A 26,439-nucleotide genomic window follows, 5' to 3' on the forward strand; every position below is an offset into this window, starting at 1 on the left:
TGAAACGATAGAACATTTATTACTGCAGTGCACAAGGACTATTGAAATTTGGGAGAAAATGAAAGGTATTGGGTTTAAATGGGATAGTAACAGGAAAAGTATTAGGTATGGAGTGTTTAATGAGAATTTGACTGAGAATGTGAAGGACCTTTGTTGGATGATTGTTTGTGTGACAAATTCGAAGATTTGGAAAACACGATGTAAGATGATTATTGAGCAATGTATAATACCTGCAGAAGTAGTTTTTAAACAGATTGTGTGTGAGTTAAAAAGGCTGAAGACGTTTGATATGAGAGGAAAAATTCTCTGGACTCTTTTGGACATATAAATGGATGATGTATACCTAATTTACAGATGTAAATTGTATTGTTAATTATTAATGTATAGAGTGAAGGTAGGCTGTGTCCTCTGGTAGATATTGTTTGTGAGGTTTTTGTGATGGAGTGTTTGTATTGAATTGAATTGAATTTTCTTAATAAAGTCAATTTAAAAATGGAGAAAGGCAGTCCTAGAAACATTATTTATTTACGTGAGCTTCGAATGAGAAAGTGGGATCCATAACTCCAAGATCTTTAACCGTTAGATAAGATGTGATTGGGAGACCATTGAGGTTCATTGAGTAATTAGAGAGTGGGGACCTAGCTGACTCTGAGCCTAATAGAAACACCTCTGAATGTCTCCGAATGTTAGAAATTAATTAAAAATACTAATGTCAATGTATTTACGACACATGCATTTGTTGTTTTTCAATCACAACAAAATATGTTGTTGTATTTTTTGCATTATGCTTATAACAGAATTAACAGTCAAAAGTTCAGTGACTTTGCATGCAGAGTTGTAACTCTGCTTATTACTAGAACTGTGGCTAGAATCAAAATCAACGCTAGTGTCATTCCTAAATCCCCAATCAGCTAGTCGTGAAGCTAACATTCAAATAGAAAATAAAAATGCAGACTTCAGAATTAGTTAAATAGCTGAGGGAATAGAATAAATTATCCGTTGCTACCCCTGTCTTTTATCAGCCCTCCATCCCATGCCATCTTCCTCTATTATTTGCTTTTCTATTTTGTTCTGGTATCTCCTTATCTCTTTTTAAAAAAACATTGGCCAAAAGCAACTGCATCATTACCTGGTTTGGGAACTGCACCACCTTTGACCGCAAGACCCTCCAAAGAATAGTGAGAACAGCTGAGAAGATCATTGAGGTCTCTCTTCCCTCCATCACGAACATCTACATAACACGCTGCATCCGGAAAGCCACCAACATTGTGAAAGACCCCACAAACCCCTCACATGAACTGTTCACCCTTTTGCCATCTGGAAGAAGGTCCCGCAGCATCCAGTCCCACACCTACAGACTGTGCAACAGCTTCTTCCCAGAAGCCATTAAACTCCTGAACTCTGGCTAACTCCAATTCCAATTCAGATTCCAAAATGGGCACTTTTATACATGCTTATAGACAGTCACACACACACACACACACACACACACACACACACACACACACACACACGTACATACATACATACATATCTATACACACACTCACACATTGTTTTGCATCGGACTAGTGCTGAAGTCAAACGTCACACAAATAAACTATGCACTCCTGTTGCAGTCTTGCACATTATCCTACTTGCTGCTAGAGTACTGTACTAAACCAGCACTGTACTCTGAACTGTTCTGGCTGCTACCGGTGACTGCTATGTTCAGGGTAGCATATCACTGATTGCTGTGCACAACTCGCTTTACATATGCCCAGTACTGTGTACTGTACTAAATTGCACTGTCTACTCATTTTCTATTTTGTATTTGTCTTGTCCTGTATTTATTATTGTTTATTTAATGTTTATTTAATGACATTTTGCACTATATTGGACTGTTTGCACTTGTGTAGCATGTTGTCTGTTGCACTGTTGTTTTCTGGTTGCACCATGGTCCTGGAGGAACATTGTATCGTTTTTGTTGTGTACTTGTATATAGCTGAAATGACAATAAAACCTCTTGAACTTGAACTTGAACTTGAAGTCCCTCCAGACAGGCCAAGCCCTACATCCTTGTACTGGGCCGCAGGATCAAGCAGCGCCTGTGGGAAGTGCTCTTCTGTCCGACTCTGCGAGAGGAAGTTAAGCCTGATGGACAGTTCGACGTGACTGAGACCTTCTCTACTCCAATTTTCAACAGCTTCGTGCCGCACTTTGAAGTGGACATGAGTGGAGAACCCATGCCTGAACAGCCTAAGAAGAAAAGGCGAAGACACTGACTTTATTATTATTATTGTGATTGTCATTGTCATCCTTGTTTGTATTATTACTATTATTCTTATTATTATTGTGATTGTTGTTATTAACTTTTTATATTCTATATGTAGTTTCTGTATTGTTTAAAATTTGTTTAAACTTTTCTTAATTTTAAATTTAGTCAATCAGTCTGTCCCTTGTAAAATAATTGTGTAATAGTTCATGAGATGTCATTGTAATAACATTTTAAAATTATTTTGCATTATAATAAATTTACTGTAAATAACAATAACTTTAAATGTTTAAGGTGTGGCATCTTAAATAAATTGATAGAACTGTACATCTTTTTTCTACCGTTACTAATGAGTCTTAATTTACATCTCTTATCAGTGGAAGATGTACTTGCTCACACCTTTCCTTTAGATTCCTTTTGTACACACTACAGACTGTGACCATGAGATGCTTGAATGAAAGTTGAACATTCACCCTTGTGTATGAGTGCCGAATGTTAGCTAATGCATCATGATGAGCCTATCCTTGTTGAGTTACTTACTGAGATCATTCTCATTGCAAGTTCATTACACCTTGTGTACTTGTAGTGCAGTGAGCAGTTTCAATCTTAGTTACAATCTTAGTTATCAAAGACTCATTCCACCCAACCACAATACATCAGAGAGCTGTTTTGCATGTCAGTGCATCTTCACCTTGAGCCACAAAGTTAAATAGCTTTTAGGCCTGGTTCAGGCTTCAGTTCTTACTTCATAGTATTCTCACTGCTGAGCTGAGTATAGAATTCATTTTGTGAAAATAAATGTTTTCCCTCAGAATAGGGAGACATATCTAGAGTTGTGGGGCACAGCAGAACCACTTCAAACTGGCAGTGTTTGAGTGCTGTCATATGGCAGATTAGGTCTAGTGGAGCTCATTTGATGGTGCAGATAAGAAACTTGGGTAACATTACTGAAGGGCACTGTTCAGAGTGCTAGATGACTCCCACATAAGCCCTTAATGACAATTGACATAAACATACTTGAACATTTATAAATGCTTATGCCAACAAGCATCAGCTGACATTAAAAGCTGCTTTTGACATCTTTGATATCAAGTTAACATAACTAAATCAAGTACTAGGTGGGGAGAAATTACATCACACATTATAACAACTGACTTTGCAGTTATGTGTTTTTTTTGTTTTGTTTTGTTTTGTTTTTTTAACTAAAATTAAATTAAATTTTAACAAAATGTTTAATTAATAAAATATTTTATTCTTTTATCCTTTAATGAACCATCATGTTCTTCAGGTCAGTGAAGACCTGCCAAAAATACCGCGGGTCATTGTTAATCTGCAGCATCTTGCCACTCATGCGGTTAGCAATGTCCAGGGATCGGGCCCAGAAGGCCCCTTTGTTTTCCTCCACCAGGAAAGCTTTGGCTGGGTAGCTGATCTCCTCACACATGTAGGAGCAAGACACGTACAAGCATGTGAGCAGCACGGCCTGCAGCTCCTCCTTGGTGGCCACCTCAGCTGAAATGATGTCACGGCACAGCATGAAGAGAAAGACCACGGTGCTTGGAATGAGGAAGCTTTGCTCCTGCCATTTTGTCAGTGTCACGTGGCGGTCCACAATGCGCAGCCACTGCACGGGCTCGTCAGCAGTCAGGTCCTTCAGCAGGCAGCAACGCCGGCACAAGAACACACCCAGGCATGTGAGCAGCTCGCTGGTGGAGGACTGCATGAGCAGTCTAGGCATGCTTTCAGTGCTGGCCTGGCCCAGCCTTTCAGGCTTACTCGCAGTGGCAGACTGGGTTAAAGAAACATCACAAAAGACAGTTCACAACTGGAACCGGATTATGAGTGATAACAGTGAGCTCAACACCTTCCTGTCTTTTGTCCTCATGTTGGTTGATAACAGTACTCACAGTAACTCCATCCAGGCCATCGCCAGAGGCAAGCTTCATGGACCGCTTTGTCTTGGGTGACAGACCTTTGCCAGAATGTCCTCGGAAGAGCAGGTTAAAGAACTGGCATTTCTTGACTCTGGTCTTCTTTTTCTTTTCTACCTGAGATGCTGTCAAATCCAAGACGCCAGAATCCTTAACACAGATTGGCATGGACAATGCACTACCCATACTGTATGGACTATCTCGGATCAAGTGGAATGTGCACAGAAGAGAGTAAGGTGGAATGAGTATTTGCGGAGAAAAACGGTATATCGATATTAGTACATCCATGGCTTATTAAATTCCATTTAATTCAATTCCATTACATCCATGGCTTATTAGATTCCATTTAATTAAATTCCATTTAAATTCCATTATGTATTCAACACTGGCTACAGATGTTATGTAACAGTCTCCCCAAACGCAATCCACGCGCTGTCTTTTCCCCTTTACCGGCACGCGCGCACTTAAACGTTCCAGTGGACCAAGGAGTAAGCATAGTTTAGAACATGCGATGCTGATCCTTGCGTTCTGTGGATCAATGCCTTTGGGACAAATATGTCAAATATGTCATACATGAAAATGTGTGTGCTGGTTTTCTAATCAAACAGCAGGCTCCAATGGATAGCAATGCTGACCACTTTAAAATGCACCCATTCTCTTGTTTGACAGCACTTGTTAAAAGGGTTGAACTAACAGAACTAAGTTGAACAAATGAGGGCTGACGTTCAGGTAGTCTGCCACATTAATGTCTAAAGAGCCAGTCACAAAATGCGACAAAATCTGTTCCTCTCTTTGGCTAAATTGACTGACACTGAACTTTAATTTTTCTGTTGAGTTATCGTTAGCTAGCTAGCTTTGCGAATGAACCTAGCTTGACTATCATGTTAGTGTTTTATTTTCTTTATTTACTATAATTTTTTAACCAACTAATTGTAGCCAGCTTGCTGTGAGACACCAGATCTAAAATAATGGATCTGCTGCGTTGTATTTGTAGACGCAATGGCAGATATGACGGGAAACTCGCTAGTGCAGCCGGGTTACCTTGCCTACTGATGAAAGTACAATCGACCACGGCAGAGACAGAAAACTAGCAATCTAGTTAGTTATCTGATAATATAACTTTACCCCTCTAATATTAAGGGATTACCATCACAGATGCCTGTATGTTCAGAAAACCCATCCCCAATTAGATAGTTTTAAGATTAAATATTCAAATAGAAAATAAAGATGCAGACTCCAGAATTAGTTGAAGAGAATAGCTGGTCCCGTCCTTTATTGCAACTTAAATATAAACATGCTTTTGAGGGACCCTCCGGAGAATGTCTGAGGGGTACACAAGAGTTTAATTCTTATAAACGTTTTCAAGGGCAATTATGTAAACAACCCTCCTTTTTTCCATATTGTTCTTTGAAGTTTCCACCATTATGCTCAAATTACACATGACATTATAAAAGCTAGTCACCTATGAACCTGTGGGCTTATAGAGAAGGGAAAATAAACTATGGACTATTCGTGCTCTGCATTCTTGCGTATTTATTTATGCTAGGCTGTACATAACGCAGCCTTAAAAACATGGGATAAAAATCCCCATGTGACACAATTCAGGTTCTGTCTAAATACATGGCTAGCTAGCTAGTTATTTTTACAATCCAATTTAGCACATATATCGTCGCGAATGTCTTGAACAAAACGCGCTGTACCTAATCCCCATAAATGACATATCTCTCACTGAATAAAAACTTGTATGCTTCAACAGTATACAGTGGTAGAAATAGCGATCACCTTTAAAAGGATTTCTTACTGTAGGCCTATTATAAACAACATGGAGGAAATTAAAATAAAAATACTTGAATCAGACCGTGGGCACAGGCTGCTAATAAATCAGGGAAATGAAACTGGATGGACTGCTTAATTTTGTAACAACACAACATTTATGGTGACAAGGATGTTTCACACATACACTCTTAAGTGATGCTGACCTCAATATCCATATTTCACATTGTTACTGTAACACTATAGATGAACCTAAACCTCACATTCTCGTCACGTTGATAAGCTTTTTGAAAGTTCCGCTCTGCACGTCTCTGAAAGGCAGGTGAATTAATCTCCTGGAAACATAAAAGCATGACACTAAATCTTTCACTTTGTTCTTATATGCGAGTTGTCAATAATTCAAAATTCTTGTTAAAACTCTGGAACTCTGTTGCAGCTCACTCTCTGTTTTGCATTGCCAGATCGCTGGACAGGAGTATGTCCGGCTTTGACACACGTGCCCTGCGCTGACCAGTACCGCCAGCAACCACAACACATTGAGGAGACGTAATCCTCTTTAACTACTTGTCCTTCCTCCACGTATATACACTCAAAACTCCAGTTTAGAGTGGTTAATGGCACTTACGCCAGCACACTGTACCGGTTTGTTCACCTGTAGTCAGAGATGCACGGACCCGTTGGTGCGTATGCGTAACTCGGAGCAGGTGCTGCTCTACAAGGTTATGCTGCTGCTTATTGTCACTCTCTCACGAGCACAAGCCCTCATCTACTTTAACAAGGCTAAGTCATTGATAATGTAATAACAAACATGTTTGACAAAATACTAGGTCATAGTTTGCAGTCTGAAGTACTTCTGACCTGCTGAGAGTTAGCCTGATTTGATTTAGCTTGTTCTTAACCTTTGTTTAGTATGTTACGTAAAAGCTCATGGAAATATTTCAGATGTAACATACATGTACCTGACCATTTTCACTGAAAGAGACTGGTAGCTACAGGATTACACAAAGCTACAACCAGAAACGATTTCTAGTCACCGAGTATTATTGGTGTGAATAATTAGAATTTAAATGAATTCATATTTTGTTAATTATGTAAATATGTTGCAATCTTGGAAGACAGTTTGTATTCTGTTTCTATATGAGTTATATATTTTTTTGTTTGTTTGTTTTCTTAATGTAATTGACAATCATGATCTTATAGTTTGTTTTCTAAGTGTGTTTCCACATTACCTTTGACTGTTGTATGCCTTGTATGACTGTTGCATTTAGCCCCTCATTCCGTCTCTAATTTTTGACATGTACTCTTGACATAAGTCTTGCATAAGTGGAAAGTCGATCAGCCCCCGTTTAAAAATGGTGAGCTTTTACTGTCACGTTAATAACATCACGCACGTGCACACATAATGCTTCGACTGTCCAGCACTTTAAATATCTTCTGAACATTATGGAGGGTGTGCATAGTTACCAGTTCCCTTCGTGCAAAAGGGTTGTCTTAGGTTACTGTAAAGACTAATGCACATTTGGAATCCTTTCTTTTGCTGAGATGTTACTAGCTCACGCGATACTCAAAAATGAGCACAATCATTGAAATGCGGATATCATTGGGTACAGGGGTACCTAGCCATAGTCATGAATAACTGAATATAAAAGGCTGAACAATCTACTATAAGCAATTGCATATTTCATTAGGGTTTTTTTTAATACGCTGTAGTAATTTCAGGAGCTCAGGCAGGGGCATATTTATATTTATGAGTGGCTATGCCACACCCACTGAAATAAAAGCTGAGGATGTCATTGCAGAGGTAGGAGGAGCCAGAGCAGAATATTACATTGCTTGAATAGTGGCTCTGTCTGCCCTGGGGGTATAATTGAAACCCAAAGACTGAAAGGATGGGGAGAGAGAGAGAGAGAGCGAGCGAGTGAGCGAGCATGTGTGAACATATTCTTGTCACGGTACGCCCCCCCCTCCCCAAACGTCTCCCCGTGTGTGTTTGCTTGCTTGTGTGTGTGTGTGTGTGTGTGTGTGTGTTTGTGTGTGTGTTTGTGTGTGTGTGTGTGTGTGTGTGTGTGTGTGTGTGTTCATCCGTGTGGCCACGCTCCCTTGTGTTTCACGCCTGCTCTTCGTTGTGTTGTTATTGTTTGCGTATATAAGACCTTTGTGTAAACGTTAACGTTGTCAGTGTTTGATCCCACGATAGCCTTAGTGCTACGTTGTCTTCCATGTCTCTAAATAAACATCGTTGTATGCATCACGGCTCCTCTTTTGTATCCTTCCAAGCCTCCCTGCGTTACAATTATGATAAAATTTGATAAAATACTAGATCATAGTTTGCAGTCTGAAGTACTTTTGACCTGCTGAGAGATAGCCTGTTTTGATTTAGCCTGTTCCTTACCTTTGTTTAGTATGTTGCGTAAAAGCTCATGGAAATATTTAAGATGTAACACACATGTAACTGACCTAGTAGAGCAAAATTACAGAATTGTAAGGAGGAAGTGACGTTCTTGGGGAATATCATTAAGGGAAATACACACAAGCTGTCTCAAAACCGACCACAAACCATCATTTCGCTACCTAAACCATAGTGGCATACTCCCCTCTTACTGTTTAAGTCCCACACGCAGGACACCGAATACTGCAAGACAAAAGAGTGTCACACTCATCAGCCCAGTGGTAGCTGAGATACCACACCACCCTCTTAGATATGCCTAATATAACTGTCAAAAGGTGTATAACACTGAACCCAGCTACACTCCTTCCTACGGAGGAGGATGGAGAGCCACAAGACTGCACAGCAGTCTTAGCTGAAGTATATATACCACGGGTTGATCTCTTTGAAGAAGCCATAAGTAACTCAGACCTATGCCTCTATGTGGATGGGTCAGCAAGCAGGGACGACACAGGGGTCAATAGGGCAGCATACGCGGTAGTAACAGATCATGAAATACTTAAAACAGAATTATTACCATCCTCCTATTCAGCGCAGGCTGCTGAACTAGTAGCACTGACGGAAGCATGCAAACTAGCTGCAGACAAAACTGTTAATGATTTTGTAGCCATATGGAAACATAGGCAATTCCTGACAAGCTCGGGTAAATATATTAGACATCACCATCTTGCTAGAAGCCATTTCGCTGCCAAAGACAATTGCAGTTGTTACGTGTGCAGCTCACAGGACTACAGAAGACCAAATCAGCAAGGGGAATAATTTTGCAGATAGAGTAGCAAAGGCAGCTGCAACTAAAACCGCTGTGCAAGCAATACAGGAAACCGCTGCTACCCCGCAGGCCACGTTACGGGAAATTCAGTCAGGGGCTACCGCCACCGAAGGCACCAGGTGGAGACAACTAGAACCTCCTGTTAACAACCCACACTGCTGTCAAAATAGAAGGACGAGGAACCTGGGTACATCACACACACTGAAAGAAGGCTCCGACACCAGCCCCAACTCCAAGCAGCAGCACCCCAACAGACTAGGTCGGAACTGTTTTGAGTAGGGTGTTAAAGGCAAGGCCTACCCTTTCGACACTCGGAACCGTCAAGAGACGGTAGAGAAAATCAGACACAGCTAACGCAGTCAGAACATAGACTGCATATTAATATGGATGAAGAATCCCATGACTTATCAGAAGACTTGTTACCATTTCAGGGTCCCAACGCCACTGAGGCAGAACGATTAGCAGCTAAATGCCAACAAAATACAGCGTGTATGTCAGCCATTGTGCATGCCCAACATATCGAGCAAGAGTGCCTGGTGTGCCATTACAAGGACTGTAATCCCTCTGAAAAACGCAGACGTAGGAGAAGTGAATATGACAATCTCTATGTTAAAATATTGTTATTCTAAGATTTTTGAACATTCTAGTGCAAAGGCCTTACATCTTCCTGCCAAAAAGACTCTTCTGGTTCGCCATTTGTCCTGGTCCAAGTTTTCTTAGGACTCTCATGGAATACTTTGTTCTGAAAAGCCGAGATGAAGTCAAAAGCATAAATCATTTTTACAGTTTGGTGGACAGACAGCAATCTAACATGTAAGCAGACAACTGCTGTGAAAGTTAGAAAGCATAGAATACATACATTGTTTTCGCTCACACAGCGCAAAAAGTGTTAACGATCAAAATGATAAAATTAAATTGTTTATATTAAGCAAACGATGTAGATTCTCTCTACTGAGTGAACAGAGATAGACACAGAGAGGGAAGCGCTACTGTGGAATGACTCTTCTATGCTAAGTAGATAGCTGTTCGTCTCAAACTGCACGCGCTTAGGAACGTTATACGCATGTAAATAGCATGAAAAGCAATCGTTTATGCGCGACATAAAGCCTCATATGAGAAAACAGGTGGAACGTCAATGCATTCCATTACTATAAAAAACAGCAGACTGTTCATCATAAAATTAGAAAAGCTCTAGCTATAGTAGCTAAGCGGACATTTATACAGACAGACGTACAGTGCCAAAACACCTACAATTCGATAGAAAATAACTTTCTGTGATTACAAAATTGACTTGTTCAACCGTACCTTGTTCTGGAAGGTTCACCCTGGAAAGTTCACCCTGTCTTCCAACTTTAAAACTGCGGAAATCTGTCAAGTGAAATGACGTACAAATGCTTGAGCTCACCCTTAATGTAATTGTAGTGACGTCAAAGACGTTGTGACGTCAAATGCATTGTGATGTTTCTATAATGCTGTGCTGACATTTTGGTTATTGGGAAAATAAGTCAATAGTTCAAAAAATATTTGAAATTCCTATTTTTAGCAGCAGCCGAGTAAATAGCTGATAGATGGGTACAACACAAAGTCATTCCCCTTCCAAGGATACACCACATGGCTTTATTGATAAAAATCGAGACATTAAATGTCCTGAAATTCATGTAAGCAATTGTGCAAAAAAACAAAACAACCCAAACTGTAATACAGACAGAGGTGGGTAGAGTAGCCAAAAAGTAAAAGTAATAAAGTGTTAAAAAAAAACAACTGCTCATCAGGCAACATTATACATTTACCTGATGCTTTTATCCAAAGCGACTTACAATTATGAGTGAGTACACCTTGAGCAATTGAGGGTTAAGGGCCTTGCTCAGGAGCCCAACACTGGCAGCGGTACTGCTTGAACCAGCAACCTTCCGGTTATAAGTCAAGTACTTTGCCAACTGAGCTACGACTGCAGAGACTACAGACTGTTTCAACTTTGTTGGCTTGGCTGATGCACTACAAATACCAACTAGAGAGAGGGTCCAGCAGCATAAACAACTTGGCCAAGTTATCCAACCGGTATGATCGAGCAACATGGTCATACTGGTGAAATGTCAATCTGATTATACTGGGTGACCACTTTGGTCATTGGTAATGCTGGTCAACTATCTTGTTCTTATCTTACCTGAAGTGTGATGTTTATAGCTACACGCATACCAAATTGATTTGAAATAAATAACAATCTAATTGTAGGTATTTAGCCAGAAACCACAGTTGTATTATACAATATCTCATTAGGTTGAATGGGATTGTAAAATAGTAGCCCGTGTAACCTCTGTGTTCCATCCCACTCAATGATGCTAGCCAGCTCAGAGCAGGTATGTCTGGCTTTGCCTTGCACCTCCCTGTAACTGTTACAACATCCATCATAACAATATGATAAAAATATATATAAATAAAATGAAGCTGTGATCGTATAGTGTAGTTGTTTGATTATAATTTATGATCTCATAATAATCTTATCTACATATAATTGTACATTTACATCGTAACATTCACTCATATACTCAAATTCCATATCATACACAGAAAACGTCCACATAATCCAGTTTATATTTTCCTGATCAATAATACAAATAAATGAACAGCACCCTCTAGCGATGAACCTCAATTACTTCAAGCTAACTAGTAAACATAGCTAGGATAAGTCAGCGCTAGCTCGCAGCTAGAACAAAAATGCTCAAAAATGCTAACTTGTACCTCATGGCCATCAGCTGAGTTAAAAAAAAAAAATGAAATTGAAATTTCAATGAAATTGACCCACCTGGTACAAGTTTAGTAACCGCATTTAATCTCACTGAGAGGTCAGATAGCCAGTCTATACAAAAGAGTCAGAAATTTGTTAGAAAATTTGTTAGAAATTCTCCACTTAGCTTCACATCTCAGACGTATCCACGTTCGTAATAACGTGGTGAAATCTGCCAAAAACGGTGAGATGGAGCATAATAAGTAATAAGGCAAACTTTGGAACATGACTGGCAAATGAATCTACCCACAGCAGCTATGTCTCCCTCTGCGTGCATCTCCCACGGTTCATCTCCTTGTTAAAGAACATTTTGCTCTAGGTTTAAATTTGGTTAATGTTTGTTCAGGGTTGCATGATGTATTATTATTTTTTTACTGTTTGAAATGGCTATGGTTTATAATATTACAAGTTCATAATATTACAATATTCTCTTCGAACCGATGTGGTACTAGATCAAGGTTAATAGAAGAATGTGTTACTTTGGTGCTGTTTTTTATATATATTTATGGCTACAGTTTGTTTTTTTTTTGTTCAATCCTTTGGTGTGTGGTCTGACTGGAAGCATCTAAGGACTACAGTGACCCAAGGCAATGACTTGACCCCAAATCCTTCACTTGTGTGACTCAAGCCAACTTCAAAGACCTTGTGCACCCATTTGGCTATTATACCTGCGGTCCTTCATCTATCTGACAAACAACTGTGGTTACTAAAACAATGCTGGACTGTGGTGAGGACTGTCTAGTTAAACCTCCAAGCACTGCCTTGATATGTGCAGACACTGGTTTCAGAGACAGACACTCTTTTATGTATTTTGTGCATAATAGATGGGTGTGGGTGTGTAATGTATTTCTGCATCTTTGATAACCCCTTAATATAATAACACTTTTGGCCAAAATGGGGCAGGAAAGGTTATAAATGATTAATGTTTCTTTTGTTTTGCATTCAAGGTACAAGCAATGTTTCCTTGAACCCACTTTGTGAAGGACAAGCTAGTCAGCTTTGAACTGATGAGTTCAGGAAATGGCGAAGACATTAACAAAGGCTCTTTGATTTCAGTATGAGCTACACTACAGGATGTATTCAATATGTAGTCTCAGTGCTAATAGTTGTCCAGTAGCTTGTGATCCTACACCGCCTCGTAGTCTGTGTATCCATCTCACTATTGTAGTCATTTAATCACATCGGTCAAATTTGCGCAGTGTTGTATTTGATAACATAGTCACCATGTCCAGCGGCTATTACCTTTGTATGTAAATGAATTTACCCATTTTACACATTTTAGAATTGCACAGCTAAGTCCAAAATCTCTTCAGGCAAGATGATTTTGCATGTAGCTATTTAATACAAGCATGCAGGGGGCCCCTGTCAACTCAAGGTTAGGTTTCAGTGTGCTCTTTATATGCACACTGGTAGTGATTAAGGGAACAGGATTAGTAGCATATTATCAACCTGGAGAACAGAAATACAAAATATTTCCTTCACTGTATTCACTTTCAATGGCTTTATTTTAAACAGACCCTGTGGAGACTTTGCATGTCTAGGGTTACAGGTTGTGTTAATACCTTGAACTCATTGGTAATAAGTGGCCCCAAATCTGACAAAAACAGTCCAAACTCAGAGGTGCCTACACCTACTCATCCAGCATGGCCTGATGACCCACTGTGTCAAACAGGACACATAAATAATACGACACGTAAGTAATAGGCTGACCACACAGGTAATATCAGTCTTTCAAAAAGGGTTTAAAAATGGTCCAGAGTCAGATCTGACCACATCCTCTTAACCAGGATATGCTCGTGATACATTGTGTCAAGTTTGGTGATCCTGGCAGCATGGTTGGCTTTGGCAGGCCAGAGACCCTAATGGGACACGTAAGTAATGGGCTGACTGCATAGATAATATCAGCCCTTAAAACAGGACTAAAAATCAACTATGGTCCGATTATACCGTGTATGACTATGTACGTGACAAATACACCAAACTTGAACTTGATCTGACCAATCAATTACATGATTTTTTTTTTCATTTTTAATTTTTAATGTAATTTTGAATACTTACATAATCATGAGAAAGCTGCTCAAGCATTGCATGAAAGAAATTACATCAACATAATTGAAAATGATGTAATATTTCTATAACAATCACATAACAATTATGCATTTCTTCTTTTTAAAATTAATACTTTTTATTGTAGGACTCATTTTCACCACCAGATGGCAGAATTATGTAGTGTTTTGTCCTTAGAGAGCTCAGATAAAGACCAGATTTGTATTGCAGAAAGTTTACAAAATCTTTCTATGGAGTTCTAGAGAATTTACATTTTTTATATAATCTGAATTTTTACAGAATATTTATTTGTCTTTATAGAGAATATTCAAAAATGTTATATGCTGAGGAACCATTGTAATGTTTTAAACTCATAAAATGTGTGACAATCATTCTTTCTCCAAAATATATTCAGCTATCTTATTTTCATAGACATAGTGTAGATTAAAGAAACTTGTTTTTGCTTATGCACATTACTTGACTGATCGATTAACTGGATGGACCACGCATAAGCGTTCATGAGGAAAATACTGAATCAATCAAATGCGATTACTGGACAAGTTCAATGTAAAACATGTTAGCCTGTAACTCACAAATGATGATGACAAGAAACACTGAAGGTAAACACAAGACAATATGATTCCCATGCAATTACAAAATTACTTTACAGATAAACATTTTTAAAGCTGTAAAAAAGTTCTACTAAAACAAAACATGACAAGGTCAACTGCAGTGGTGGTGATCTTCTGATGATAACTAATGTCCCATATTATAGTGAACCGAATAGACTTTTAAGAGGATTTTACCATTCCATTACCCCAGAATTACTACAGTAAAAACACTTGAAACCATACAATGTGTACATGACAAAGTGTTTTTAAAAAATATAGAGGAGTGATCTGATAACAATTTGATTTGTTTATTTTATAGAGCTTCAAATATGGCATATATGAAACCCAACAGACTTTTAATAGGACTTTGGTACACCATTACTTCAAACTCATACAGTAAAAATGACTGTAAATCATGTCATGGGTACAAGAGTATGTGTACTTCAAGAATCATAGAGGGATCTGATAGCAATTTGATTTGTGTATTTTACAGAACTTCAAATAGTGATATCTAGAGATCCAAATAGACATTTAAGAAGAATTTGTCATCCCATGACTCCAAAGTCCTACAGTAAAAACACTTCAACATCATATTCTGAATATGTTAGAAAGTGTTGTCCAAGAATATAGAGGAGGGAATTGTTAATAATTTGATTTGTGTATATTATGCAATTTTAAAATATACTCTAGTGAAATGATTAGCCATTTGCACAATATTGCTATGATATTTCTAAACCTTATCACAGTAAAAACATAAGGAAATCTTAAAATGAGTAGGTAAGAATGTGATGTTTATAAATATAGTTGAGATTTTCAACGATAAACTTTCCCCCTATGTCATTTCACAAACTGGCTACCGCAATACAAAATGTATTGACTACAAATACTTGGGGGGGGGCTTGAAATGAAGGAATGTCACAGAATTGTGTAAAAGAATAAAATATAAGTGTTGCTTAAGATTGACAAGATTAAAGTAAGACAACTAAGTAGAGAGAGGCACAAAGGGCCCTTTTGTCATGTAGGGCACGTGGTTTAGTTTTGGTGGTTTAGTTATTCTGTCATGTAGAGCATGTGGTTTAGTTTTGTTGGTTTCCAAGGACTTGCGATTGGTTCCTCTAAATTGGCTTGTGTGAGTGGGATGGACTGAAGCCCTGTTCAGGGTCGGTTCCGATCTGTTGGTTTCGATCCCTGTGTTGCCAGTATCCACTGAATTGGACTAATCGACTTCAGTGATGAGTAAATGAATGAGTCATTTACTTGAGCCTTTCCATTTAAGTGGAGACACTCTGGCAAAAATAGAAATGTGGAATATTGTAGATTAATATTAAAACAGCCCCCAGATAGGCTGTTTTTCATAGGAGTGGCCACGTGGGGTCACTAAATCTATACTTCTTACCGAAACACCTGTGGTTTTAATTTGTCATTTCTCCCAAATTGTCTTTTCATTTTCTCAAATAATCTCTCTTGACTTTATTTTATTTCTTTAAATCAACTTTTGTTCATGCAAAGAATTGTTCTGTTTGCATTCTGTACCTGAATGCTCTTCTATTAGTCTTTAGCAGAAGAGGATAACATTTAATTGGAAAGACACAGATCCAGTGAGTCAAAAACAATAAAGTATTGATTGATACTTCACAAGAGTGCTAACAATTCCTCATCAGTAATAGAGTAACATATTTCAGGTATAATAGACTTAACTAAACCTACTTGTGAAAGTAGTCCTCTTTTCAGGGCTTGGAAAATTTTTAAATGAGATTAGAACACAGATGAAGAGGAATATTCAGTCTGTCTTTATACAAATACAACGTAAAGTCTAGTCAAACAAAATCTGTTGTGATCCCACTTATCAACGTATCGGTCGGTTGGCAACCACACCTTCCAAAATTAAAGCTTTTAGATCAGGGATTTGTGACGGGCTAGGCTTGACCCAGTTATGGTTCTAATCCAGCCCCCCAAATGAATCTAGACTAGTTTAAATGAAATTGTAATTGGAAGGTTGCTGGTTCAAGCCCCGCCACTGTTGGGCCCCTGAGCAATGCCCTTAACCCTCAATTGCTCAAGTTGTTCTCAGTCATAACTGTAAGTGTCAGCTAAACGCCATACATAAGCGTGACATCATGTCTATTCTATCCCAGTCTCTCCAACCTCATACTGGTCATATCCAACTGTGGAACGGGGGAAAGAAATCAATTTAATTTATCAATTTAAGTTATTGTTTCAATAAAACTCCAAAGTGAGTGTAATACAATGTTTATAAAATGGACCAGCAGCAGACAGTAAGACTGCTTAGGGCCAGAAAGGTCTAGGTAATGGAAGCACTAGATCTGGTTTGCATCATTTTGTATCAAATGTAGAATTTCTGGTGATAAAATTCGCTTTTCTTCACGTCTTTCTGTGACAGTAACAAAAGCAAAAACAACAACAAAAAAATTACCCCCTTTCCTGTTTTCATGGTCAGCTGTATGAGGCGCTTTTTCATGAGAAAACATGACTGGAAGTAATGTAATAACCCCAATCCAAGCTCAGTGTGGACTACAGTTAAAGAGAAGGACATTAGCTGTCAGAGTAGTACTAACACAGAGGAGAAGGCCCTGGTCGGTGCTCACAAGGGTGGGTCATCTGAAGTGCAGTCCTGTAGAAATATAAAACAACTTCATTTTTTCATATTTTCCACTTTAAGGTCTGTCTGCTTCAACACACCGTTGAAAGAAATCAGACAAACAAACTGTCCCAGCTTTGATCCTGGCTTCATAATAACTGACTGAACAAAAAAACAAACAAAAAAAAAGCATCTAGAGTACAAAACTAACAACGTATACATATTTTTGTCTTTGTTTCAATAATGATTTTGGTAAAGAGCATCTACCTGTATGTTAGTGTGACAGCAAGCATATACATTCTTCATGTAAGGAAGATTTTTATGACTTTAATTCCTTGAAAAAAAAAAGATGCCTTTTTTCTTATGGTTAGTGTATTTCAGTAATAGTCACGTGAAATAAAGTGTATTTAGATTTAGATATAATTTCATGTCTTGTCTTAAACAATGGTTGTTTTTTTTTCACAGCCAATAGTTTGACGCTTTATCGTGTATGTTCAGCCAAAGCCATCAATCAGGGCCAGCCAACATTTACCTGTCCGAAACGGTGTCTTCCTAGATAGCCTAGCTAATTGAAAGATTTCCACTTTCTTGAAGAAAAATCATGGACAACAAGAAAATGGAAACAGACGGCGAAAAATAAATCATATCTGGTTATATACACGCCGTGTCCCCGATACAAATGTCAGCATGAAACAAGTACTTCAATGCAATAATTCAGCCTGGCAGAGACGAATACCACCACGCAGTTTATTTCTCACTGGCGAAAATTCTGTACCAGAAATTAAATTAATTCTTAATTCTGCACCAGTTAAATTAATGAAAGCAACACAACTATTAAGTAAGTATCGATGGCAAATCACTGTTTGAAATGTAACCGTGCGTGCAACGAATGGAGCGAAATGTTTTTCTTAGTTTCCATGGTTGTGTAATCTCATTTGCTGCTAACTAGCTAGTTATCCATATTAGCTAGCAAAAGTGAATCTTGTATACCATCAAACCTATACGTTTAAGATACACAACACCGCATAAGTAGCCATCTATATCGCTATGAATAGCACCCTTTCAAAGAATGAAACCTTGTAGCTAATTAATCTTTGCTAGCTTGTGAATACCGACATTACTGTATTAATCCTGAGCCAGAATTTCAGCAGCTAGTTAGCTAGCTAGGTAGATAGCTAGTTAGCGGTCTAGCTTGCGTATACTCATACTCAGAAGATGATTTGAAAAAATATTATGTGGCATATAAATACAAGCAGAAATACTGGCTTTCACTCATCAAAACATTTTGTCATCTGACGTTTTGGAAATGTATGAAGAGGTTTCTTTAACTCTTTAACAGGGAATTTAATTTACTGAAAAAGTGAAGGACATCAGTAAAGAAAATCAGATTCACATTCACAAATCCAAAGACATAACATGTACTAGGATTGGTGGGGGACAGTTGCGTGTTAGGTCAGAGTCAGGGTCATACTGAATGACATTGTTAGGTGGACAGCTTGTATCAGTGAGATGTGTGTAGTTTGGGCACTAGTATCGGAGACGCGTGGCATGGGGCACTATTGTCAGGGAGACGTGTGACGTGGGGTACTTCGGTGTAGGAAAGACACTGAAGTTGCTGCTGCAAACAGTTTAATGGCTGGGCGGGTGCTCTGATATCGAGCTGTATGTGTGCTGTTGTGACCACAGTGAAGATGCTGCTTCAATCTCTCTAATTTGCTTCATGCATGGAGATGGTATCCATGGTCTGTGCTCGGCCCTTATCCTACAACCAATGCCCGGAACCTTTATGTCCTTAGGGCTATGGACAGATTCATGAAGGTTCAACACCTTTAATCTCATTTGAATCTTTTGTTACAGGCAGTGTTAATTGTTTACTTACTTCAGATCATTTCAAATGGAATGTACAGATTAGAATTTTTGTGCAATGATCATTCTTAAATGGGGGAAAAACTGACAATGTTTAACGACCCGTTATGTTACAGGACTGATTGCTGAGTGACTTTCAATGAACTACAGTGAACTGAAAATGAAATGAAATGCATATTTACCATATATTAGTACTAAAAAGACATGTTTCCAAAACATCATGTACTCCAGAGAGCATGATTTGTATTGCATTTTGTTGTTGCATTCATTTAGTCCTCTGAATATATACACTAGGTGCAAGGTTATAGTGCGTCACTGTTATTCTTGGGCATTCTTGGGAAAACTCATGAGAGATGTCTGTGTACTAAATGTATCTGACCAAAATGGTCAAGCCTGTAATGGTAGTACCTAACCCATAGACTAATGGGAGTGATATATAGCTCTATTATTTGGTTCCTTTATTTAGTAATAATATATCTTCGTATATTTTTGTTGTTCAGGTGCAAGTGCAGGAGAGCAAATCCAGCTTGTGCAAGGGACACATGGTGAGGTGCCAATGCACCAGCTAACTGACCGATTTATTATATGGAGGTTTGAGTTATGTAAAAGACCATTGAGTTTAAAGGATAGTAATTGAAAAACATATTTAATCTATGGTGGCTATAACTTTCAACTGTTGCTGAATTTTGCTCTTTGGTCTTTTTTTCGAGCAGTTTGAAAAAGATTTAATTTTTCTTTGTGTTTTTCCCTGTATCTGAACAAAGATTCATATAGAAATGTTTTACACTGTGGTGATCCTACCCTTTAATGGCAATGCATTTTATACTGTAGCTAATACAATGAAATTCAGGAGTATAAGTCTTACTTTGTGGACACTTGGCTAATTTGAAATTTGTCTGTATGTCATTTTCAGCAGGAATAACCTGCTTCTCAGGGAACATCGGCAGAGATGAGATGGCCAGTGGCAGAGAGGAGATTGATGAGACCTTCCCTGCACTACCTCGGGATGGACCAGAGTCCAGGCAAGGAAAAAAAAGATTCTTCGGTAAGAAACAAACCGTTCACCAAAATATTTACTGTTGCAGGTTTTTAATGAAAAAAGATCAGATCAGTATTGATATGGGGTGAACCATAAAACCAATTTTTCCAGGACTTCGCAACCATGACTCAAAAAATATAAAGCAGCATTGATGAGGTGAGGAGGATATTTCAACAGATAGATTTGTGCTACTCTATGCGTTAACCTGCTATTCTTTGTATGACTTGCCAAAGCTAAGCAACGAACAGAAAGAAGTGCTAAATAAAGAAATTATAATGAACGATTGGTGTAGCTTACAATCAGGGAAACACCAGGTCCGGATTTTTTGAAGCCTACTTTTATAAGGGGTTTAAGTCGCTACTATTGAAACTAAAGCTTTAGCAGTTTTAACAGTCAGACCTGGGAAAGTCCTTTCAAATATGATAAAGGCAGACATACTGAGGATATTACTGTATCCTCTGTAACGCATGTAATGAAGACTGCTTAATAATAATCAGCAGAAGAACCTGGATTGTATGGTGGTCTCACTTCTATTCCATGCATAGTTTTGACCTGGGTGGAAGTTTGATGGACTGGTTTACAGTGCTATATGAAAAGCTAGGGGCACCTTTTGTAAAAAAAAAAACTGCAGATGTTGAACTTCTCATTGAGGAGAGGGTGAGAAAGGGATGCTTGCTGTCTGGAATTCTCTTTCAGGTCATTGACAATTGAAATACTTTATTACTTTAATAGAAGTATGTTATGACCTTGTCATTTTGTAAGATACTTAATTAAGCTGCTCTGCCTCGACTGTACTTATACCATGTGTATTTTTTTTTAAGTATTGTTTTTCCTTAACAACTATGCACTTTAGTTTTACATGATGCAGTTGAACTCTGAAGGAATGTTTTTAAATTGTTTGTAAATTGCATTAAAATAAAAAATAATTTCAATCATAATTAAATTTATTTTAACAAATTGTTTGTACCAATACCTTCCAGAGGATACTCTAAGCTCTATTATCCCGCTAATCATTCTCAATTTTCTGTAAAGAACTTTGTAAACCATGTTTATGAAAGTGTTAGTTGTTGCTATTTTTGTTTAAGCCAATGTACATTACTGTTATTGCTGAATTTAGATTTTGGTAAAAATGTTTTTACACATTTGGTAAAATTGTGCACAATAGTTGGACCAGAAATTACCATTCCAATCTGGCAACAGTAGTTGCCATGTACTAAAAAGCTTCCATGTACCAAAAGCAGCTGAGACCAGCAGGTCTGTGTTTGGTATGAGCTTGTCAAAGGATACCATTTCTGTGCAAGGAAAATATGAACTGTAGCTCAGTGAACAAGGGACATGGTTTATTTTTCAGTTTTTATTTTAATTGTAAAACAAATGTTCAACTTCAAGAAACATCGGCTAAGTAAGCCTTTTCCTTATTTTTCACCGAGCTTGGAGAAAGCCACTGCAAGTCTGGTAAACAAAGACTTTCTGTTCGGATTAGGGATAGCCCTGGAAGATGTGGATGGCTCATAAACAGGAGTAGCAGACAAACATTGTAAACCTGTAAAAGAGAGGAAAAAAGCAGACAAAATTACATTCAAAGTCCAAAGATGATGGAAGAGGGATGTTGTGTGCAGTACAACAAAGCTTTTGTCTTTCATGCTGTACAACTAAAATGGCATGAAAAACAATGATGACAAAAATATCTTAGGTTAATTTAGTGGTGCAGAATCCATTTCAGCTTCTTTTTTTAGCGGGTGGGAGAGAACACTGCTCACACCTCCCAACCTAACACATCATCTGAGTAGTGTGCATAACTGTAAATTGCTTTGTATGAAAACATCAGCTGAATGCCATAAAAAATAAATGGTGTGCCACCAGGAAGGTTGGAAGGTTTTTTTTGTTCATACAACCACTTTATTTTTTTTCATATCAAAGGCTTTGGAAAAAACTTAAAATACACAATACTGTAATGAATTAAAGAAATACCAAAACAAGTACCATTTGGAATATGTTTATCCAGCGTCCGGTCCTCTGCGGAAAACACCCACTTTGTTTTTCAGTTTCTTTACAAAGAGGAGACAATTTGATTAAAATCATTCAAAATATGATGCTGACCGTAATATATAAATGTACAATTGAAAATGTTTTCAAAGAATGGAATCTAAAGCTACTAATGTCACTGGGAAAAAATAGAAGACTTTTTAAAGAATAAAACAGATACCTTGAATCTAAGCTTCAGAAACTTGGGCAACCTGAACCGCCACCTAGAGGTTCTCTCATCAATCTCTTCAGAACTATTCAGAGCAGAGCTTGCATATTTCTGTGTGGACTGATAACAGGAGATGTCAGCGATGTCAGCTGAGATCACTGGCTGAGCCACTCTACAGCTTGTTTGTGCCTTCACACTATCCAGAGCAGCAATCCGTTCCAGCATTAGGTTCCCCATCATGGGGATCAGCTCCTGGGAGGACTGCTTGACAGAGTCTTTGGACAGTATCCTATCCATTGCTTTCAAGAAAGACTCAGACTCCTTAAGGGCTGCACTGTTTTCCACTTTTTCAGCAATCCTTTCAAAAACATCTACAATAATAAGGTCACTGAGGGCTTCTAAATGTGTTGCAGATGGTGTCAAAAGCTGTCCTAGATAGAGAATGTCCAGATTTTCATTCAAAGATTGCAGGATTTCTTTGGTTATTATCCCTCTAGAACTGTGCACTTCAGAGCATGGTAGTACTGACACAAGGCATTCAATAATGTTCTTTGTTATGTTTTTTGCACTTGCTAGGAGTTTGTACCTCAAGCTGGCACCATATTGGGCTGACATGTTTGCTTCAGCTCTCATGAGGAGGTTTGTCAAAAAACCTTCTCTGAGTTTATCCTGGGTGGACCTCAGGATCTTTTCTGACACCAGTTGAACTTGGGATCTGTACAGTTCTGGGTCAGTGAAAGGATGAGCCAACTTCATGTCTAAATCCTCCTCAAAAGTGCGCCTGAGTACGTAAGTAAGTTCACTTACAACTGATGCAGCTGAAGCAAATGCACTGCTTTTCAGCTTAGCTTCAGACACTTGAGATGTGCTCATATATGAATTTTTAAAGTTTGAGTCTTGGGCTTTGATGGTGTCTGATACTTTGGTGATCTCTGAGGTCTCACTCATAATGATATCACTAATCCTCTTAGAAGCCTCAAGCTGGAAAGCCTCACAGGACATGCTGAAGAGAGCCTGTGTATTTATCTCATTAGTGTCTGGGCCCTGGATGTGATCCTCATTTGTACAATCAAAAATGATTGCCTCCAAGACCCTTTCACAACGAGGCCTTGGCTTCACATACTCCTGCACTGCAACACCTGATTTTGCAGACCACCTGCTCTGGGAGAATTGGAGAGATACTTGACTTGGTGTCTCCACAGCATCAATCTCTTCATATTCGGAGCACAGTTGGGTCAAACGTTCATCAGATGAGCCCTCATATGACAAATAAGTTGGCACAATCCTAAGCAGTTTCGTTGGGTCATACGGGGCGACACCCACGGTATGACACTGTTTTGTGCTAGAATTAGCTTGCTGTACAATGGAAAGTTGTTCGTTTGCCATACTGCAATAAGCACCATGAGTGGGCTGCCTTGGTGTGGCAGAGTTGATGTTATCACACACAGTCTGTAGGAAGTACCACAGGGGCCTGTCTGAGCCATATTCATTAAAATCACACGATGTTCCCTCACTGCAGACACTCAGCATATTTTCAACAATAACTCCCACTGCTGCAGTTGTGCCAGAGGGCAGCATCTCTTCCAGCTCTTCGTGATTGTTGATGGGAGAACCTCGAGTGCCACTTAACCAGTCAGACAATGTGCAGAGCTGCACAAAATCCTGCATCTTGGTCAAAGCTGCAAGCAGCAGGTTTTGGGCAACATCCTCAGTAGAACTTCCAGTCAAAAAAAGACCCTCAGCATGGGAATAGAGCTCCACAAGAGACAGGTTCATCTAGAGTAACAAAAACACATACAAGAGCAGTAAGCAAGATTATAGTCATTGATCACTGATCTTGGTCTTCACATTTATAATCTTCTTTCCGATTGTATATACTGCTAATGGATTTATAAACTCATCAACTATGGAGGAAAACATTGTTTTGAATAATGGAATAAATTAGATCAAAAAGACCCTTCACCTGCTTTAGGGAGTCATTCAAAATAGCAGACATGAGGCTGAAAGTTGCTTTCCTGCTCAGATAATATATTATCTTAGGTGGTAACATTTTCCTTATGGACCAGGTGACCTCTCTATGGATTCTGTTGAAAATCCTGTCCTTTCTGAAGCCAAAGAAGGTGCTGAGAGGCTCTTGTTGAGAAGTTCTGCTGTTTCATGTGGACACATATCAAAAGTGGTTCTGACATTAATGTTTCCCTATAAACTACAAAGTGTATAAGGCAATCATGAGCTTGATTATATTAGAAATCCAACAAATACTATTATATCAGGTTTTAATTCCAGTGCCTCTTGCTTTTAACTGAGCTAATTTTTCAGTGTCCCATTACTACATCAATAAATTCAGACTTAGTACAGACATACCTGCATGATACCTGCATGGAGAAACTGACATTAAAAGAAGAGAGGCGCTACAACTGCTGCTCTTCTTTGTGTATCACCAATTTTAAAATCCAAAATACAGATGTGAAAACTCAATAGGTAATGTGTGAAGAGTGAGTACTTACTCTACAGTTAGAACTGCAGAATCAGTTCCAGAGGTTGAAGTTACTCCACTTCCTCTGCCACAGGGAGGCATGTTGAGATCCTGTCTCACTGCCTCCTCCACTCCAGCACAGCAAAGAGCTGTAGTGAAAGACAGAGACAAAAATTCCCTTTACGCGTCTGTGAGGCAGACACTAACGATTGCACGATTGCACATAAACAAATGTCACTATAATAAACTCATTTATATAAAATTATACTGTCATCAGTAAATAACTGTGTCACACATCACATATTTGTTAACATATTATTACCACACAAAAACACACCTGAAAACCATTTGCTTTTTGCTTTTCTTGTCTGCTTGCTTTTCGTGCTGGGGGCAGACACATCAGGGATCTCAGTAGGAAGCTGATCTCCTGGCCGAACTGTGTTAATCTGTAGTAGAGAACGTGAAGAATACAGCAGGCAACTGATTAATCAATTAGTTGTAAACTATGTTATGCCAAGAGGCTTTACATTTGAAGCGCCCCATGGACCTGACTTGTATGTCGGTCATTTGTGTTTATAGTGGCATCAGTTTCTCAGAATTCTCCATAAGGGGAACTATTAGTATTTTTGTATACATACGAAAAAGGTAGGAAAATTGTGAAGCTTCACATCAGTGACTGTGTGTCCTTGACAGTAAATGCCTGATTTTCGCATATAGGTTTTTATACTGTTTAAACTAGTCTGTCTTACTCTGATGTTTTAATAGTTCTGTAAACAAGACACAAACCTGAAATATAATCTAATTTGAGGAAATCATTAACCACATTGTTTCCTTTTATGATACAGCATTGCATTAATTAACTGCAGTTATTTAATACATTATGTAGTCCTTGGATCAAATATACTCACTTGTAGGCTGCAACTTGTTCTGTTTACAGTTAAGCTAATCTGCCTGCTTCCCAGGATCGGAAATTCCATTTGTCGAATTTCATTTTGATTTATCATTGAATTTGCTAAAAAACTAATCATCACTGAACAAAGAAAAACGTTGTTCTTACATTTTCTTTCCCCATTTTGACCTGGAACAGCCATCTTAATTTACACAGCAGCCTTCTCTTAAAATGTATAATATCCTAATAACCAAACATCAAATATTAGTTGGTTTTAAAACCAGTCACTCGGACGTCACAACCTTGGAAACTGGCTTGAACAAGTGACAGTGAGATAATTAGCAATGTGTATCAATTAGACATGTAAGAATTTTTTTAAATATTGATTTCTAAGTAAAACCATGTATATTATCAAGTCCTTTCAACTATGTTAAGAAATCGAGAAGTTAGCTAAATTATGCGCAAAACACGTAATTGGCTAATCTTTTCTGTGATGAAAATACAGATATGCAGAAAAGGGACATCTGCACCATTTGAGCAAGTATATATTGGATCTCCTAACGGTATCAGTGGCACGCCTGCTTAGGTTTGCTTTCTGTTAACAAATATCCCTAACGCTAAAAACCTTTAATCAATATTGTTGTGCTATTCAATATTAGCCCCATATTTTGTCAATATTTGTTATTTAGGCTTATTGTTCGCTTTGTAGCGTTGCCCCTATTTTTAAAGGCGGTGTCCACTGATAGTTTGCATACGGAGAC

Source organism: Electrophorus electricus, chromosome 2 (genome assembly GCF_041902795.1).
Source record: "Electrophorus electricus isolate QZ-2024a chromosome 2, ASM4190279v1, whole genome shotgun sequence".
In the NCBI taxonomy this organism is placed as follows: domain Eukaryota; kingdom Metazoa; phylum Chordata; class Actinopteri; order Gymnotiformes; family Gymnotidae; genus Electrophorus; species Electrophorus electricus.